Consider the following 18,495-nt stretch of genomic DNA (forward strand, 5'->3'; position numbering starts at 1 on the left):
ATATGTCAGCAAATCAGTTTAGTCCTGCCTTTTGTTTTTACAGTTACTACCCTTTTTGTCTTGCAGCCAAATCTGCTGTATGACACAACCACTTTATCTCAAGTAGAAGTAATCCCGCAGTTTTTCCTTGATTGCCATGAAAGTTTGTCAATATTATTGTCAGTGCCTGAAGAAATCACTATGTTACTGTAAAGATTTTGCCCTTGTTAGAGCTGAATGCAGTGTATGACATAATTTTGTTAGAGCAACTGGTCCTGGAGTTTTGGATGAGTTGTCATCAAATTTTGGAAACGTTATTGTCATTACCAGAATATGCCTATATTGATTGATCACTACACCCACAATATTTGTGGGTTTTTTTCCTTTCTTTGAGAAACTTTTTATTATATTTTTTTGTCTTTATGGTTGTGATCTAAAGGTAAATATATTGAAAAATGTTGCTACAATGAATTTTGTACGAGTTTTTGGCATTTTTTCTCACAGCTGGATGGGTTAAGAATATAAACCTTGCAAATACAGCCACTAGCAGTTTTAATAAACTAGGGGTAGGGGTGGAATGTGGCAGAGGTGGACATATGATACGAGGAAACTTAATATTCGTCTAGTTGGTCTGAAATTGTCAAAGGCAAGGTAACTGACTCTTTTTGGAAAATGCTGTCTTTATAGTCAGGCATGTGCTGGTGCCTTCATTTTGTGGAATATTAAATGGGATGGGCATATAATTGGAAAATTAAATAATATTTACCAAACTGAACCTGTAGTGCTATCAGGATCAAACGAGGTGACACATAGGTCATCTGACTGGTCAGTCTTCAGTGATGTTACAGGATACAAGTTGAGTTAAGCAGGGTGGGTGAGTGTGTGATCCCTAAGGGTACTACAGGTTCAGTGAAATTATGATCAAACTGCAACCTGTTATGTATCATTTAATTTTCCAGTTTCACTGAACCTTTTCTACCCTAAGGGACCTCATGGGATGTTTAGAGTATATCCTGTGACAGAAGCATATTAGGGTGAAAAGGCGAATTGCTGTACATCAATAACCATGAGAATTTATTATGCAAATTCAAATGAACATGATAAATGCATGTAATTGATTTACATATTAGTGGGTTGAAGTTGAGTCAAACATTTTTTGTTGAATGTCAAGTCAGATGTGATAGGTTTCTGATAGCCTTGCAGCAACCAGCCATTTTTTGATGTTAGCCACAGGTACTGTCCTAGAAAAAGTAGCGCTATTGAATGCCATTCTTGTACAGTGTAAAGTCAATATCAATATTGATGGCAGCAGCATGCAAAGTGGATTTTAGCCATCTTGAAATAGTATCCCTTTCACTTCCCAAAAGGGGCCCCGAGTGGCAGAGTGGTCTAAAGCACTCACTCTTATGGATCATTGCTGTCTCACCTCTATCTGTGTGGGTTCAAGACTCAGATTTGGCCAATGTGGATATGTGAGAAAGCTTGCCAGTAGCTTCTCATGGGTCAGTGGTTCTTTCTGGGTTTTCCCAGGTTCTTTCTCCACCACTAATACTGGCTGCCATGTATAGCCTATCTTGTGCTGAAAAATGGCATTTAACCATATAACAACAAAAACACTGCCCCAAAAGGGGCCTGGAAACTAAAAATGTATGGTTTTATTATTCCTAATACTGTTTGCCCTATCTAAATATCACAGTGAGTGAATGTTTAAAGTTGTCTGTCCGGTGCATAAGTTGCTTTTCAGATTTCACCCAAATGATTTCCTGCACAGGATTGCTTAAGATTGCATGTTACAAAGATAACTCTGTTCTTCTTTGTATCTAAATTTCTAGGATCTAAGAAATGAAAGATTTGGCCAGAAAGATACGCCAGACTACCTTCTTGGGTAAATTAGGTTTCTTGTTAAACACTCAATCTCATAAAACATCCAAGCAATATGTGTGTTGCAAATAATTTGAGCCATCTGAAACACTTGAAATGAGCTAATAGCAGATCTGACTGTATTGATAGCACTGTATCCTTATTCATTATGAAAGATCATAACTAAGAATTCCGAAACAAAATGTACCAATTAGCAAAATGGATAGATCTGATTTTGCTCATAAAGGCATAGCAATCACTGTTTGATATTGTAATTGTTGACTATCTCCAAGTGGAACATAAAATATTATAAAATGAGGCAAGTTTATGTTTTCCATAGCCTTCCTGATAGCCAAATGACTTCCAAGTGGAGCTTCTTTGGTGGATGCATTATAGTGAGGTTCTGGGGAACATACAGAATCTTGGAGGTTCTGGGCAGTATGGTCTGACACAAAAGACATTAAGCTGGGGAACATGACTGTATTAAAGTTTAATGCTACCATCACATGTCCAATGAAATCCTTAGCATCATGAAAAATGTACAAGAATGGTTTCAAAATATTCTTTATTAATCAGATCTAAATGCTTTCCCCATCCTTTTTATAATCAATCTTTCTTTTTGATGTCTTGTGTTTAATGTTACTAAATTCACTGACAGTTTTGATGTCTTGTGTTTAACATTACTAAATTCACTGACATTTTTGATGTCTTGTGTTTAACATTACTAAATTCACTGACAGTTTTGATGTCTTGTGTTTAACATGACTAAATGCACTGACAGTTTTGATGTCTTGTGTTTAACATGACTAAATTCATTGACAGTTTTGATGTCTTGTGTTTAACATGACTAAATTCATTGACAGTTTTGATGTCTTGTGTTTAACATGACTAAATTCACTGACAGTTTTGATGTCTTGTGTTTAACATGACTAAATTCACTGACAGTTTTGATGTCTTGTGTTTAACATGACTAAATTCACTGACAGTTTTGATGTCTTGTGTTTAACATGACTAAATTCACTGACAGTTTTGATGTCTTGTGTTTAACATGACTAAATTCACTGACAGTTTTGTGCAACTAGAGCAATATGTAATACACATCACTGAAAATTTGTCCCCTTTATGTCCCCATCAATCAAATCAAAAATTGAATAATTTTGGAAGGATTGTTTTTTATATACATAAGTCAATGATGCCATAGTTATTGTGTATCACATGTAACCTGTCAACAGAATACAGTGCTCCCTCACTGTAAGGCCCCTCATTATATCACCATTCTTGTTAAACATTGATATGGCCTTTGATACTATATTAAGTGGTAGTAAAATTATATGTATTTCATTTAAAGGTGGTATCGGTATAAGATTGTATACTCAATGGCTTTTTTGGACAGCATTATATAATGTGAGTACTTATGTGTTTCATTATAAGGCAGTTTTACTATATGGGTAAACTATGGTGCCCATGAACAGTGTTATAATGAGGGAGTACTGTATGATGGGTTTCATTGTAAGGCAGTTTTACTGCAGTATGTGGGGTAAACTCTTGTGAATTGTGTTATAATGTGGGAGTACTGTATACTGCTTCTTCTTCACAAGGCTGGTGATGGTGGCCTTAAAAGTGATGTGTCATTTGTAATGGGGCTTCTCTGAAAGATGCTTCCAAAAGGATGTCAAGGTCATCTGAAAAAGTAAAGAATATATAAGTTCTAACGATGTACAAGTCATAAATCAAGAACTAAAAGTGAAATAAATTCACTATGAGCAACTGTGCAAAGAATTGTATCTGACATGTCATGGTGTGTCACAAAAGATATTATATTTGACTCTCAAACCCTCCACTGGTCCCCACCACACACATCTGGGTTATAAAAACAGGATCTCCAATAAATGTTTTTTTTTTTAAAAGAATAGAGAGAGAGATTTTTTGACATCATGATCTATGTCATATATGAAATGAAAGGGATTAATAAGCACTGTAAATAAAGCCTTGTGGATGTAATCATGAAAAGTAAAACATAGTCATATATGCAATGAAAGGGATAAATAAACACTGTAAATAAAGCCCTATGGATGTAATCATGAAAAGTAAAACATAGTGATATATGCAATAAAAGGGATAAATAAGCACTGTAAATAAAGCCCTGTGGATGTAATCATGAAAAGTAAAACATAGTCATATATGCAATGAAAGGGATAAATAAGCACTGTAAATAAAGCCCTGTGGATGTAATCATAAAAAGTAAAACATAGTCATATATGCAATGAAAGGGATAAATAAGCACTGTAAATAAAGCCCTATGGATGTAATCATGAAAAGTAAAACATAGTCATATATGCAGTGAAAGGGATAAATAAGCACTGTAAATAAAGCCCTGTGGATGTAATCATGAAAAGTAAAACATAGTCATATATGCAATGAAAGGGATAAATAAGCACTGTAAATAAAGCCCTATGGATGTAATCATGAAAAGTAAAACATAGTCATATATGCAGTGAAAGGGATAAATAAGCACTGTAAATAAAGCCCTATGGATGTAATCATGAAAAGTAAAACAGTCATAAATGAAATGAAAGGGATACATAAGCACTGTAAATAAAGCCCTGTGGATGTAATCATGAAAAGTAAAACATAGTCATACATGCAATGAAAGGGATAAATAAGCACTGTAAATAAAGCCCTATGGATGTAATCATGAAAAGTAAAACAATCATATATGCAGTGAAAGGGATAAATTATACTGTAAATAAAGCCCTATGGATGTAATCATGAAAAGTAAAACATAGTCATATATGCAATGAAAGGGATACATAAGCACTGTAAATAAAGCCCTGTGGATGTAATCATGAAAAGTAAAACATAGTCATATATGCAATGAAAGGGATAAATAAGCACTGTAAATAAAGCCCTGTGGATGTAATCATGAAAAGTAAAACATAGTCATATATGCAATGAAAGGGATAAATAAGCACTGTAAATAAAGCCCTGTGGATGTAATCATGAAAAGTAAAACATAGTCATATATGCAGTGAAAGGGATAAATAAGCACTGTAAATAAAGCCCTGTGGATGTAATCATGAAAAGTAAAACATAGTCATATATGCAATGAAAGGGATAAATAAGCACTGTAAATAAAGCCCTGTGGATGTAATCATGAAAAGTAAAACATAGTCATAAATGAAATGAAAGGGATACATAAGCACTGTAAATAAAGCCCTGTGGATGTTGTTGTTGTTGTTGTTGTTGTGGGGTTTAACGCCATTTTTCAGCACGATAGGCTATACATGGCGGCCAGTATTAATGGTGGAGGAAGAACCCGAAAAACCCCGGAAAGAACCACCGACCCACGAGAAGCTACTGGCAAGCTTTCTCACATGCCCACATTGGCTGAATCTTAGACTCGAACCGCCGCAGACAGAGGTGAGATGGCAGTGATCCGTAACGAAGAGCGCTTTAGACCACTCGGCCACTCGGGGCCCCCCCTGTGGATGTAATCATGAAAAGTAAAACATAGTCATACATGCAATGAAAGGCATAAATAAGCACTGTAAATAAAGCCCTATGGATGTAATCATGAAAAGTAAAACAATCATATATGCAGTGAAAGGGATAAATTATACTGTAAATAAAGCCCTATGGATGTAATCATGAAAAGTAAAACAGTCATATATGCAATGAAAGGGATAAATAAGCACTGTAAATAAAGCCCTGTGGATGTAATCATGAAAAGTAAAACATAGTCATAAATGAAATGAAAGGGATAAATAAGCACTGTAAATAAAGCCCTGTGGATGTAATCATGAAAAGTAAAACATAGTCATAAATGAAATGAAAGGGGTAAATAAGCATTGTAAATAAAGCCCTATGGATGTAATCATGAAAAGTAAAACATAGTCATATATGCAGTGAAAGGGATAAATTATACTGTAAATAAAGCCCTGTGGATGTAATCATGAAAAGTAAAACATAGTCATATATGCAGTGAAAGGGATACATAAGCACTGTAAATAAAGCCCTGTGGATGTAATCATGAAAAGTAAAACATAGTCATATATGCAATGAAAGGGATCAATAAGCACTGTAAATAAAGCCCTATGGATGTAATCATGAAAAGTAAAACATAGTCATATATGCAGCGAAAGGGATAAATAAGCACTGTAAATAAAGCCCTGTGGATGTAATCATGAAAAGTAAAACATAGTTAGAATGACAAGTTAGAGCAGCAGTAAATGATTTCCTTTCAAAAGGCAAAATGTCAAAACATATTCTTTTGCCTACCATCATGAATGACAAGTTTTGGCATGATACCTAGTTTGGCCATTGCACAGTAATGATCATTTTCATGGATATAATATTTTTAGTAGATCATCAGAGAACAATACCATACAATCTCTAATGAATAAAAAGATTAACACAAAAATATAACTTACACAGCTTCAAACCCTCCAACCATCCAGTGAACAATCGATTGCAGCAAAAGCTGCATCAGCAGATTAGTGCTGTTTTCTGCAGTCTATCAAATAGCGACAAATTTCAAGTACTCCTGTCTACCAAAAAGTGACATTTCAAATACTCTAGTCTAACAATTGGTGACAAATTAAAAGTACTCCACAGTCCAGCAAATAGTGATAAATTAAAAGTACTCTACAGTCTAGCAAAAAGTGACAAACATTACACTGCAATCCAGCAAATATTGGCAAATTAAAAGTACTCCACAGTCCAGCAAATGGTGATAAATTAAAAGTACTCTACAGAAACTATCAAGGATATATCAAATGCACAAAACTTAGTTATTTTATTAATAAATTTATCATTTCTAACCTGATTGTCACCAGGGGATCAGAAACACTGTTAACTTGTTGGCATTTCAAATCATCTTGGAGTTTCTATAGTAATACAGTTGCTGTATTTGCATGGGCGAGTTTATGTATTCAAGCAACAGTTTTGCTTTAGTACATTGTCTTTGATAATCTCAGTAAGTCTGTACATTTTGGAATTAAATCTCTTTGAACATATGTATACAAGAGCTCCTCCTTTTTTATTTGTTAAAATTTTTTAGGTATATTAAAACTAGACATTGCGAATACTGGATGCAGACACAGTTTTGACTTAAATGGACTGTTTTAGAAAACAGAAAAGGACAGTGAGCTATCTGCTTGCCTACATTGAGAGCTTCTGTTTGGATTGAACGTCAACAAGTTGCCAGTTTTAGGGACCCCTGGTGACAGTTAAGTTAGAACATATACATTTATGAATGAAATGACTAACTTTTGTGCATATTTAATATCCTTGATGCTTTTCATTTTAAAATCATTAGTGGGGTATGAACAAATGGGGTTGTGTGCCAGTACTATATTATGGCCACCATGACAGTTTTCTTGAAAATCTTTTTATGATTATTTCTGAATGGATGGTCAATATTGAAATGGATTATACATTAAAAAGACTTCTTATCTAGTAGCTCTAGTAGGACTTCTTATCTAGTAGATCTAGTAGGACTTATCTAGTAGGTCTAGTAGGACTTCTTATCCAGTAGGTCTAGTAGGACTTCTTATCTGGTAGGTCTAGTAGGACTTCTAATCTAGTAGGTCTAGTAGGACTTCTTATCTAGTAGATCTAGTAGGACTTCTTATCCAGTAGGTCTAGTAGGACTTATTATCTAGTAGATCTAGTAGGACTTATTATCTAGTAGGTCTAAAATGAAAAGCATGCTGATCTTAAATAAAATCTTCTTGCCCTTGTGGCCATGGTGAAAACATTATCACTTGAGAATTTCAGATAGGGTTCCAGTTTTTTGTAATTAAGTAGCAGAGATGGAAATTCATTTTTCTAAGTATGGCATCAGTGCCTTACACTTGTTCTTCTTTTATGGGAAATTAGTGACGATACTTTTTCCCAGTTTTTGTGCAATTGCTCATACAATTTCAGCATGGATTTTTTTAAGATAATGCACACCATCCTATACATTTTAACTTGATTTTGAATTGCTTGGAATTTACATATGTAAAATTTCATTATTTCAAAAAGTGAATTACTCCAAAATTTCACAAGCAGTCCTTAAATCCTGATTTGCCATTGTGTACTACACAGTAACAGGTATGGAAGAGACCTATTCAGTTTGGGGTCAAAAGGCCAGAGGTCAAGATCACTAAGGCTCAAAGTTTGGGGTCAAAAGGCCAGAGGTCAAGATCACTAAGGCTCAAAGTTTGGGGTGAAAAGGTCCGAGGTCAAGAGCACTAAGGCTCAAAGAAAGATGGATTTTACTGAACTTTTGTTCTAGACTAAGTTCCTCAAACAAATTTTGCGTAAGGCTTGTACTTAAGGGAATAAAGAAACCTGTGGATTGTGGTTTCTGCAACCATGAAGAATCTTGAATTTGTGAATAAGTTTTGGTTTTGATTTTTTTGTGGGGGTTGGGTGATGGTCAAGAGGCCAAGAAACAATGTTAGACTAACAAAAAACAATGCCATTTTCTGCGAAAGCTCTTAAGTTCTATGCCATATGTTGAAGGTAAACATTTTAGATACCTTATATTTAAGACAAGCAAGATACTTATTGATTTTGGGGCAAAAGAGCAAAAGGTCACGGTCAAAGTGATTACAAGAAGGACAACTGTTTCCACAAATAACTGAAGTGCTGTGTCATAACATGTGACCTGCATTTTTGGAGGGCATAAATTTGAGACACTTAAGGTACCTATACATTTTGGTGTGAATATGTCAAAGGTCAAGGCCAACTAGATCAAAAGCAGAAAAACATGCTGCAAAATAACTTGATTGATGTTCCTTTTACCTAAACCAAATGGCTTGCATTTGTGATAAGGAAGACACACTGATAAGGTGGGTCATACCATTTAATTTTGCTAGGCAACATCACTTTTTGACAGTGACATATTACAGGAGTTAAACGGAGATTTTTTGTACCTGATTATCTGACCAATTATAGAGGATTTTACATAAAAGAAATATGATAATAGTGTTTATCATATAGAAGGCATATACCATGTAATTCACAGTACTTGTGTTTGTAAGTGTTCAGACCAGTCATTAGCTCTCCATTTTGAATCTGTTTCCAGTCAGTATCAGCTATCATTTCTTGTACTGTACAAAATTTTCTGCATATATACATGCAGGTTTTATTGCTTTCTTTAATTGCCCCTCTTTTGCAGAAGAGCGACTATTTCAACCTCAGTTTTTGGGTGTGGGTGTGTGAGTGGGTTGTCAGTCGAGTGTATGTGTTTAACTTAGCATTATCAGTTACATAATGAAAGACTAATCTCTCATTCAAAGTATATATTTGTTCTATTCCACCCACCTGAACATTTTATGCTAATAAACTTACCTTATAACAGGGATGCATTTAGAAGTAATTTTTACAAGCGGAGATTTGTAACATTTGAGTGATCAAATCATGAATGACATTTTGGAATCAATCTGTAATTTTGGGGGTTCTTTTTTTAGTACATGATAGGTCATACATAATGTCCAGCACATTTGAAGAGCCTCAAAAGACCCTATTGAAAAACTACCAACCCACAGGAAGCTACTTCGGCAAGCTTTCTCACATACTCACATTAGTCAAAACAAGACTCAAATGCACGTCCAGATATGGGCCCCTTTGTTGAATCAGTCTGAGATCCAATTATATTCCCAGACAAAATACAGGTACCGTATATACTCGATTATAAGTCCAGTCCAACTGCAAACAACAAAGACCCTGATTTGTCACAACATAATGCACTGGCAGAGCTGGGTCGTGTTATTTTGTTCCTTCTGGTTACTCCTAATGAACTGCAGTTAAACAGATCTGCTGTTACGTGATGTGACAACAGATCTGGATCTGTACATTTGCAGTTGGACTCTACCTATAATCATATACCTGGTATAGTACTTCCTCTTTATAATGGGGAATATAAATGTAAACTGTTTGAGGTGAGAGAACCTTACAGTGAGTGATGTTCCAATAGTGCTGCATTAAAAAAACCAATAAAAATATATTAAGATATAAAATCCCATCATGATTGGTTCTTATAATCAGAGAACTAAAATAAATAAATAATTTTAAGTAGAAATGATTAAACAAAATTGGATACTTATTGAAATCATGACCATTATAGGACAGATAGCAGTATACTAAGTGACTTAATAATGAGGGACTGCTGTAGTGAAATATCAAGATAATTTCTTATAGACCGTTGCTTGTATTTTTAATATTAACCATACATATTTTCTCATCTGTGTTATAATCCAAGTCCTTCAAAGTGACAGTAATTATTGACCCAGAAATAGCCCTTGTTGTTGGGTTGATAGCATGTATAGATGCAGGGAAAGTGCATGTGTTGTTGATTTTTTGCAGACAGTTTGGAATGTGTTTCTCACCTCTTGGCTTTAGATCCCCAGACTGGTATATTGATTTTTTTTCTGCATGTAAAAACAGCGAATGCACCTTGACTTAGCACACATCATGTATGCAGTTGTACTGAACTGCAGTATTTTATAACCTGAATTGCTGGATTATTATATTGATCATGACCACCATGATTGGCAAGCCTTCTGCATTGATGGGTTACTAGATCTGGGTCATCTATAGGAACAATGGCTACAGGTGGGTTCCATGTAATGTGTTAATTGGTTTTTAAAAATCAGGAAATGTGAATCTTCTTGAAATGAAAGTGGTAATGTTGCCTGGGTTAGGCTGTCTAGGCAAATGAGTCAGATTGACACTGTGAATTGCAGTTGGGAGATGTTGCCTTATGTACTCAATTATTGAAGATTGGAGAGCACAAACAAGAGTTTTGTTAGGAGTTGATGTAATTATTTTGGAATCTGTGGTAATACAGCTGTAAAGTTGACAAAAATTTAAGTAGCATGGAGGTGTGTTGTGTTTTGGGTGTTCTAATATACTGATGCAATTCAACCAAATTGCTGTGCCATCCTGCTATGGCAGGATTTGAATCTGCACCCTTGTCGTATTGAGCATAGTGCACTAACCACTTAGTCATTGTGGCTGTTCAAATTTAGACCTAGTAGGATAGCCAGGTGGCATTTTTGGGAAGACGAGAAGTCTTTATTTCAGATTTTAATGATATCTTCACCTTTTTTACTTTTAAAAGTATCATTTACTTGGAAGGCTTTATCTTCCAAGAGTTGGGGGTGGGGGCATTACTATGATAATTATCTTTTTAAACCACTTTTAGTGGCACCATATGTGTTGACATGCCTTTAAACCCTACATTGACTGAAAGCGTTCAGTGTCCTTTTAAAATGAAACATGGACTCTGTAATTGAAATCCTTGACATTTACTTGGTATGTGATTATGATATGTGATTATGTGTGGAGATAAGTATAAATTAGAAAACAATGTCTCCCTGACTCTAATTGAAAGGTATTATGTGCTACTTAAATCATTCAAATTTCACAAGTACAGCATTTTAGTGAATTATTCAAGGACATTATATTCACCAAAACTGATATGCCAGAGTATTGAGAGTGATTTTTTAAAATGTGGACATAGGTGTAATATTTATAGATTTCTGCTGCATTACAGTATATCAAGACATAAATGTTATATTATGCCAGTTAGACATGTAAAGTTATTAGTGCCTTGCCCAGGGACACACCAAGTGCATTCCTGAACATTTCTTAGAGCTCAGATATGATTTTTAAGTAATGTTTTGAGGACTAAAACTAACTATGGATCATTTGGAATCGCATTATTTTAGTTTCCTTTAATTATAAAGAGACGTATGCTTTAGCACACTGGCAGCACAAAATTGAAGCAAATTGCAGATGGAAAGGAAAATATATTTAGTGGTAGTTATTGATTCTGACACAAAGAGATTATGAAATAGCAAATAGCACCAACTGCTGCCATTGGAAGTGCTAAACAAAAATTTGAGACAAAAAACCCCACAGCATTTCATTTTAAAACAAGATATGCATGGAAGCTAAATATGCAACTGTGGTCAAAGAGGTGTCTAACCATTAGATATTTGCCTGCATCTGTACATTATGATGACTTTACAGCACATGACTTTAAGTTGAATACACCTTTAATGAATATCATCCTAAATCCTCAAAACATTTAATGCTAATATTTTCACCATATACAGTACTTGGGAGTCAATGAATAAGACATACACAAGTGTAGTAGGAGTGGGATTAGACAGGTTCAAGTATAGTAGGAGTTAGCTTCAGTTGTAGTAGGAGTTGGATTAGAGAGGTTCAGGATTAGTAGGAGTTGTATTAGACAGGTTCAGGATTAGTAGGAGTTGGATTAGACAGGTTCAGGATTAGTAGGAGTTGGATTAGACAGGTTCAGGCACAGTAAGAGTTAGGTTCAGTCATAGTAGGAGTTAGATTAGACAGGTTCAGTCATTGGAGGAGTTGGATTAGACAGGTTCAGTCATTGGAGGAGTTGGATTAGACAGGTTCAGTCATTGGATGAGTTGGATTAGACAGGTTCAGTCATTGGAGGAGGCATATTAGGAGCTATACAGCTTTGGATCCATTAAACTTTGTATCAGGGAAAATGAATGGGTCCATTTCAAGCTTTTCTTGATCCAGTGTAACTTGCAGATCTGATATGAAGGGGATTGGTTTGGTGGGACATGAGTCATGTTACATTCAACTTCTGACAGCAGATTGGTTTGGTGGGACATGAGTCATGTTACATTCAACTTCTGACAGCAGATTGGTTTGGTGGGACATGAGTCATTTTACATTCAACTTCTGACAGCAGATTGGTTTGGTGGGACATGAGTCATTTTACATTCAACTTCTGACAGCAGATTGGTTTGGTGGGACATGAGTCATTTTACATTCAACTTCTGACAGCAGATTGGTTTGGTGGGACATGAGTCATTTTACATTCAACTTCTGACAGCAGATTGGTTTGGTGGGACATGAGTCATTTTACATTCAACTTCTGACAGCAGATTGGTTTGGTGGGACATGAGTCATGTTACATTCAACTTCTGACAGCAGATTGGTTTGGTGGGACATGAGTCATGTTACATTCAATTTCTGACAGCAGATTGGTTTGGTGGGACATGAGTCATTTTACATTCAACTTCTGACAGCAGATTGGTTTGGTGGGACATGAGTCATTTTACATTCAACTTCTGACAGCAGATTGGTTCTGGTTCTGCTTGAACATTTATCAGTCTCTTGAACTGAACTACCATCACTATTTCAGTTTGCTAACCCTTTCCAAAGCAAGCTACTTTATGTACTCACTTATAATGCACCTGTTGATCATGGTCTATGCTGTTTCTATTACTTATTACTCCTTACAAACTGCACAGACCCAGATCTATTGACATATTATGTGACAGCAGATCTGGGTCTGGGCAGTTTGTAGTTGGACTTGACTTATAAGCAAGTACAGATGGTGGTTTTGTATTTTGGTGGCATTATTCTCCTGCATTTTACTTGAAATGTACTGTGTTATTTTCAAATACAATTGAATGGACTACAGATGACTGGTCATCAAGGAGATTACAGTTGCATTCTATATTACCAGTGCAGGGGCCCCGAGTGGCCGAGTGGTCTAAAGTGCTCTCCGTTACGGATCACTGCCATCTCACCTCTGTCTTCATAGGTTCGAGTCTCGGATTCGGCCAATGTGGGTGTGTGAGAAAGCTTGCCAGTAGCTTCTCAAGGGTCAGTGGTTCTTTTCGGGGTTTTCCTGGGTTCTTCCTCCACCATTTATACTGGCCACCATGTATAGCCTATCGTGTGCTGAAAAATGGCGTTATACCCTACAACAACAACAACAACATTTACCAATGCCAGCTTTTAAAGATCTGGCTGGGTTTCTGTTCACAAGCTGATGAAGCATTTAGGTGTGAACTGGTCAGACCCCAGGCAAAGGTCACACTCATTTAGTGTCCACATTAAAATTTATATCTAGAACTTGTCACATAGCTGATGCACATGAATAGTATATATATTCCCGGTGGCCTAGTGGTTAGAGCGTCCGCCTCGGATGCGGGAGGTCGTGGGTTCGATCCCCGGCCGAGTCATACCAAAGACTTACAAAAATGGTACTAACAGCTGCCTCGCTTGGCGCTCAGTATTAAGAGGTTAGTGTTAGGACTGGTCGGCCCGGTGTCAGGATAATGTGACTGGGTGGGACATCACGCTACATGTCTGCGGCATGATGCCCCAGTGCTAGACATCACTATAAACTGCCACACTGCAGACATCGTAGCAATATGACTGAAAAATTGTTAAAGCTACGTTAAAAATCAAAATCACACACACACACAGTATATATATTCAAACTGAAAACTTACCATTTCATTGAACCTTCCTACCTTAATAATAGGTGGCTCAAGTACATGAAAAGGCACATCCATTTAAACTAGAAACTTGGCATTATTGATTTTTTGTAGTAGTAGATGGTCAAATAATTCATCTGAAAGGAATAGTCTTAGCATCCAAGATGTTGCTTTACCGCTTAATGCGATCCCTGTTGTCCATAGTGCAAGTTTTGGTGTTGTCCATGGTGCAAGTTTTGGTGTTGTCCATGGTGCAAGTTTATGGTACACTATAACTTTCCATGATTCACATCTTTTCAAAAAGTAAATAAGACCAATCTTAAACCATGTTTCATGACCACAAGCAAAGCATGGACAAACACGATTGGTATGAACCATGTTTCGTTGTTGTTGTTGTTGTTGTTGTTGTGGGGTTTAATGCCATATTTCAGAACATGATAGGCTATGCATGGCGGCCAGTATTAATGGTGGAGGAAGAACCCGGAAAAACCCCGGGAAGAACCACCAACCCACGAGAAGCTACTGGCAAGCTTTCTCACATACCCACATTGGCTGAATCCTAGACTTGAACCCACGCAGACAGAGGTGAGATGGCAGTGATCCGTAACGGAGAGTGCTTTAGACCACTCGGCCACTCGGGGCCCCAACCATGTTTCGTGACCACAAGCAAAGCATGGACAAACATGATTGGTATGAACCATGTTTCATGACCATGAGCAAAGCATGGACAAACATGATTGGTATGAACAATGTTTCATGACCATGAGCAAAGCATGGACAAACACAATTGGTATGAACCATGTTTCATGACCATGAGCAAAGCATGGACAAACACGATTGGTATGAACCATGTTTCATGACCATGAGCAAAGCATGTGGGTTCGAATCCTACTCTTAGACCAGCCTGGGTCAGCTACCATATTGTTTTCTTGTGCAAAGCACTTGACTCATTTGCCATGGCACTAAATAACTACTTGCATTGCTGTGCTGTAAAGTTCCAAACCAAACCAAGCCAAACCATGATTCTTATCCATGCAAAAGGATAATGTTTTGTGACCATGGGCAAAACCAACACTCACTGGCAGTATGTATGTATTTAGGTATTGGCTTTAAATGGCACCTTGGCACAAATGGTATAAAAATATGATTGCACAAAACCTTGAGCTAAACTTACCCTTCAAATACATGTAAACATGAAGAACAACAAGATAAAATATTAAAGATAATGTTATAATTCTGTTAACTCATTAACCCCTGGAGGTTTTTGTCATTTTTGCTGGAAATTCGAGTAGGAAACACATTTTGAAAGCTATTTCTGAACACATCCTAATACATCAACCCAACAGATTTTCCATTAGTCTAATGCCTAGTTGTGTTAGAAACATCGTTTTCCATTGGTTATTTTGCTTGTACATGAGCAGAAGGGTAAAAGTTGGAGTTCCTTTCTTCTTTTTTTGGAGTAACTGTTCCTTTTTTTTTTTTTGCTTAACGGACCCATCATTTTCGTATTGAGACCACTCTTTATGCTGTTGATGATCTAGATAGACTTTATGCTGGTGAAGATCCAGATAGACTTTATGCTGGTGATAATCCTGATAGACTTTATACTGGTGATGATCCAGATAGACTTTATGCTGGTGATAATCCAGATAGACTTTATACTGGTGAAGATCCAGATAGACTTTATGCTGGTGATAATCCAGATAGACTTTATATTGGTGATAATGCAGATAGACTTTATACTGGTGAAGATCCAGATAGACTTTATGCTGGTGATAATCCAAATAGACTTTATACTGGTGATAATCCATATAGACTTTATACTGGTGATAATCCAGATAGACTTTATACTGGTGAAGATCCAGAATGACTTTATGCTGGTGATAATCCAGATAGACTTTATGCTGGTGAAGATCCAGATAGACTTTATGCTGGTGATAATGCAGATAGACTTTATACTGGTGAAGATCCAGATAGACTTTATGCTGGTGATAATCCAGATAGACTTTATGCTGGTGAAGATCCAGATAGACTTTATGCTGGTGATAATCCAGAATGACTTTATACTGGTGATAATCCATATAGACTTTATGCTGGTGAAGATCCAGATAGACTTTATGCTGGTGAAGATCCAGATAGACTTTATACTGGTGACAATCCAGATAGACTTTATGCTGGTGATAATCCAGAATGACTTTATGCTGGTGATAATCCAGATAGACTTTATGCTGGTGGTGATCCAGATAGACTTTATGCTGGTGATAATCCAGATAGACTTTATGCTGGTGATAATCCAGATAGACTTTATGCTGGTGATAATCCATATAGACTTTATGCTGGTGATAATCCAGATAGACTTTATGCTGGTGAAGATCCAGATAGACTTTATGCTGGTGATAATCCATATAGACTTTATGCTGGTGAAGATCCAGATAGACTTTATACTGGTGATAATCCAGGTAGACTTTATGCTGGTGATAATCCATATAGACTTTATGCTGGTGATGATCCAGATAGACTTTATGCTGGTGATAATCCATATAGACTTTATGCTGGTGAAGATCCAGATAGACTTTATGCTGGTGATAATCCAGAATGACTTTATGCTGGTGATAATCCAGATAGACTTTATGCTGGTGATAATCCATATAGACTTTATGCTGGTGAAGATCCAGATAGACTTTATGCTGGTGATAATCCAGATAGACTTTATGCTGGTGATGATCCAGATAGACTTTATGCTGGTGATAATCCAGATAGACTTTATGCTGGTGACAACAACAACATAACTAACTTTGTTCATGACTGTAAGTTGTAAATAGATTGTTTATGTAGCATTTGAGTTAAAGGCCAATCTTGTTTACAGTTAGACTAGTTATTTCCATTACAAATCTTCCCATTTTCTGTTTCGATGTAGGTCAGTTGGAAATCAGCATGGACATTGATTTGATAAATAATCCATCTCTGTTTTAGATTAGTTTGTAATATAAATTCAAGAGGAATTATTTATTTAAATTATTCGTTGGAATTACAGAAGTGCTCATTGACTTTGCATCAATAATACATAACTTTTAATTTTTTGTGAACTCATTCAAAGTCATTATGGATTGCATTATTGTGTATTATCTGGAGATCCAAGACCATTTGAATTCATTTGGATTGTTCCATATTGTTTTACATGTGAAAGGAAATTTAGGATTATTTGAGATTCCATTCATAATACTTTGTCTTTTGGATTTTCATTTTGTATTGTAGAGAAACAAATAACTTATTGATTTTACTTAAACTGTTGGTTTCACTTCTTTCCATTACATATTTTAAGACCTAGAGTCATAACAACTACAGTAGTGACATGTATTGTATATTGTATAACTAATGATATTAAAATATAGTTTTTTGGGAGGTAAAACTAATTTTAATGATGAAATACTTACCTGTTGCTATGGCCAGAATTCTTCCTCCTACCCTGTACTGATATCCCACTAGTTTAGGATGTGTCCTAAAAAGAATAAAGCACAGTCCACACTGATATCCCACTAGTTTATGCCGTGTCCTAAAAAGAATAAAGCACAGTGCACATTGGCAGGGTATCTGCTAGTTGGATGGTAATCTCTTGTACTAAAATATTCGGGGGTGGACAAATTCTCATCATAAGGTTGGGGTATTTTCTGCCTAGAAAAGTAACAGCTATGCAGTTGTAACAGGTAAGTACTACATGATTAAAATTAGTTTTACCTTCCAACAGTAATTGTTATCTTTAAGCACATGGAGGGAATATAATTTACTATTCACAATACAATTGCTGACATTTTTCACAGTTCTCAAAAAATGGACCCCAAGGAAAAAGGTAATACATTATTTTACATCTGGACCAACCACACATCAAAATTCAAACTTTTATTAACACCCTCTATTCAGTGATAAGTTTCATAATGGACAGTTGACCATGGATCAATGTACAGATGAATGGCTGTTTACTGTAACCCGCTTACAAGATGAGTCCAACTGCAAAACTGCACATAGACCCAGATCTTCCATTGCATAATATACTGGTAGATTTGGATCTGTGCAGTTTGTTAGGAATAATCAATAGAACTAACAACATTGACCCTGATCTGCAGGCATGCTATGCTATGGCAGGTCAGGATCTTTGTTTTTTGCAGTTTGACTTGACTTATAATCAAGTATAAATGGTACTTCTTGTTTAACTATGGAAACAACAAATAGTCTCCATCTGTTACCACAGTGGAAAAGTATCTGGGTTTTACTAATATCCGCGGGGTCCCTAGTGGCCGAGTGGTCTAAAGTGCTCTCCGTTACGGATCACTGCCATCTCACCTCTGTCTGCGTAGGTTCAAGTCTCGGATTCGGC

General features: G+C 36.2%; 1 protein-coding gene and 1 long non-coding RNA gene across 7 annotated transcripts in view; one reads left to right on the forward strand and one right to left on the reverse strand.

Annotated features, from left to right (window-relative positions):
• The window catches only part of LOC149781801 (uncharacterized), a 440,127-nt gene that overhangs the window by 286,062 nt on the left and 135,570 nt on the right, over positions 1-18,495 (forward strand). The gene's annotated exons all lie outside the window — the stretch shown is intronic.
• LOC149781802 (uncharacterized) lies at positions 2,315-17,784 on the reverse strand. The gene is made up of 2 exons (XR_016414788.1): positions 17,558-17,784; positions 2,315-3,521 (listed from the first exon to the last, which is right to left on the reverse strand). It is a non-coding gene; the product is annotated as an uncharacterized LOC149781802 (long non-coding RNA).

Source organism: Sinohyriopsis cumingii, chromosome 15, assembly GCF_028554795.1.
Source record: "Sinohyriopsis cumingii isolate HCF-2022 chromosome 15, ASM2855479v2, whole genome shotgun sequence".
Lineage (NCBI taxonomy): Eukaryota > Metazoa > Mollusca > Bivalvia > Unionida > Unionidae > Sinohyriopsis > Sinohyriopsis cumingii.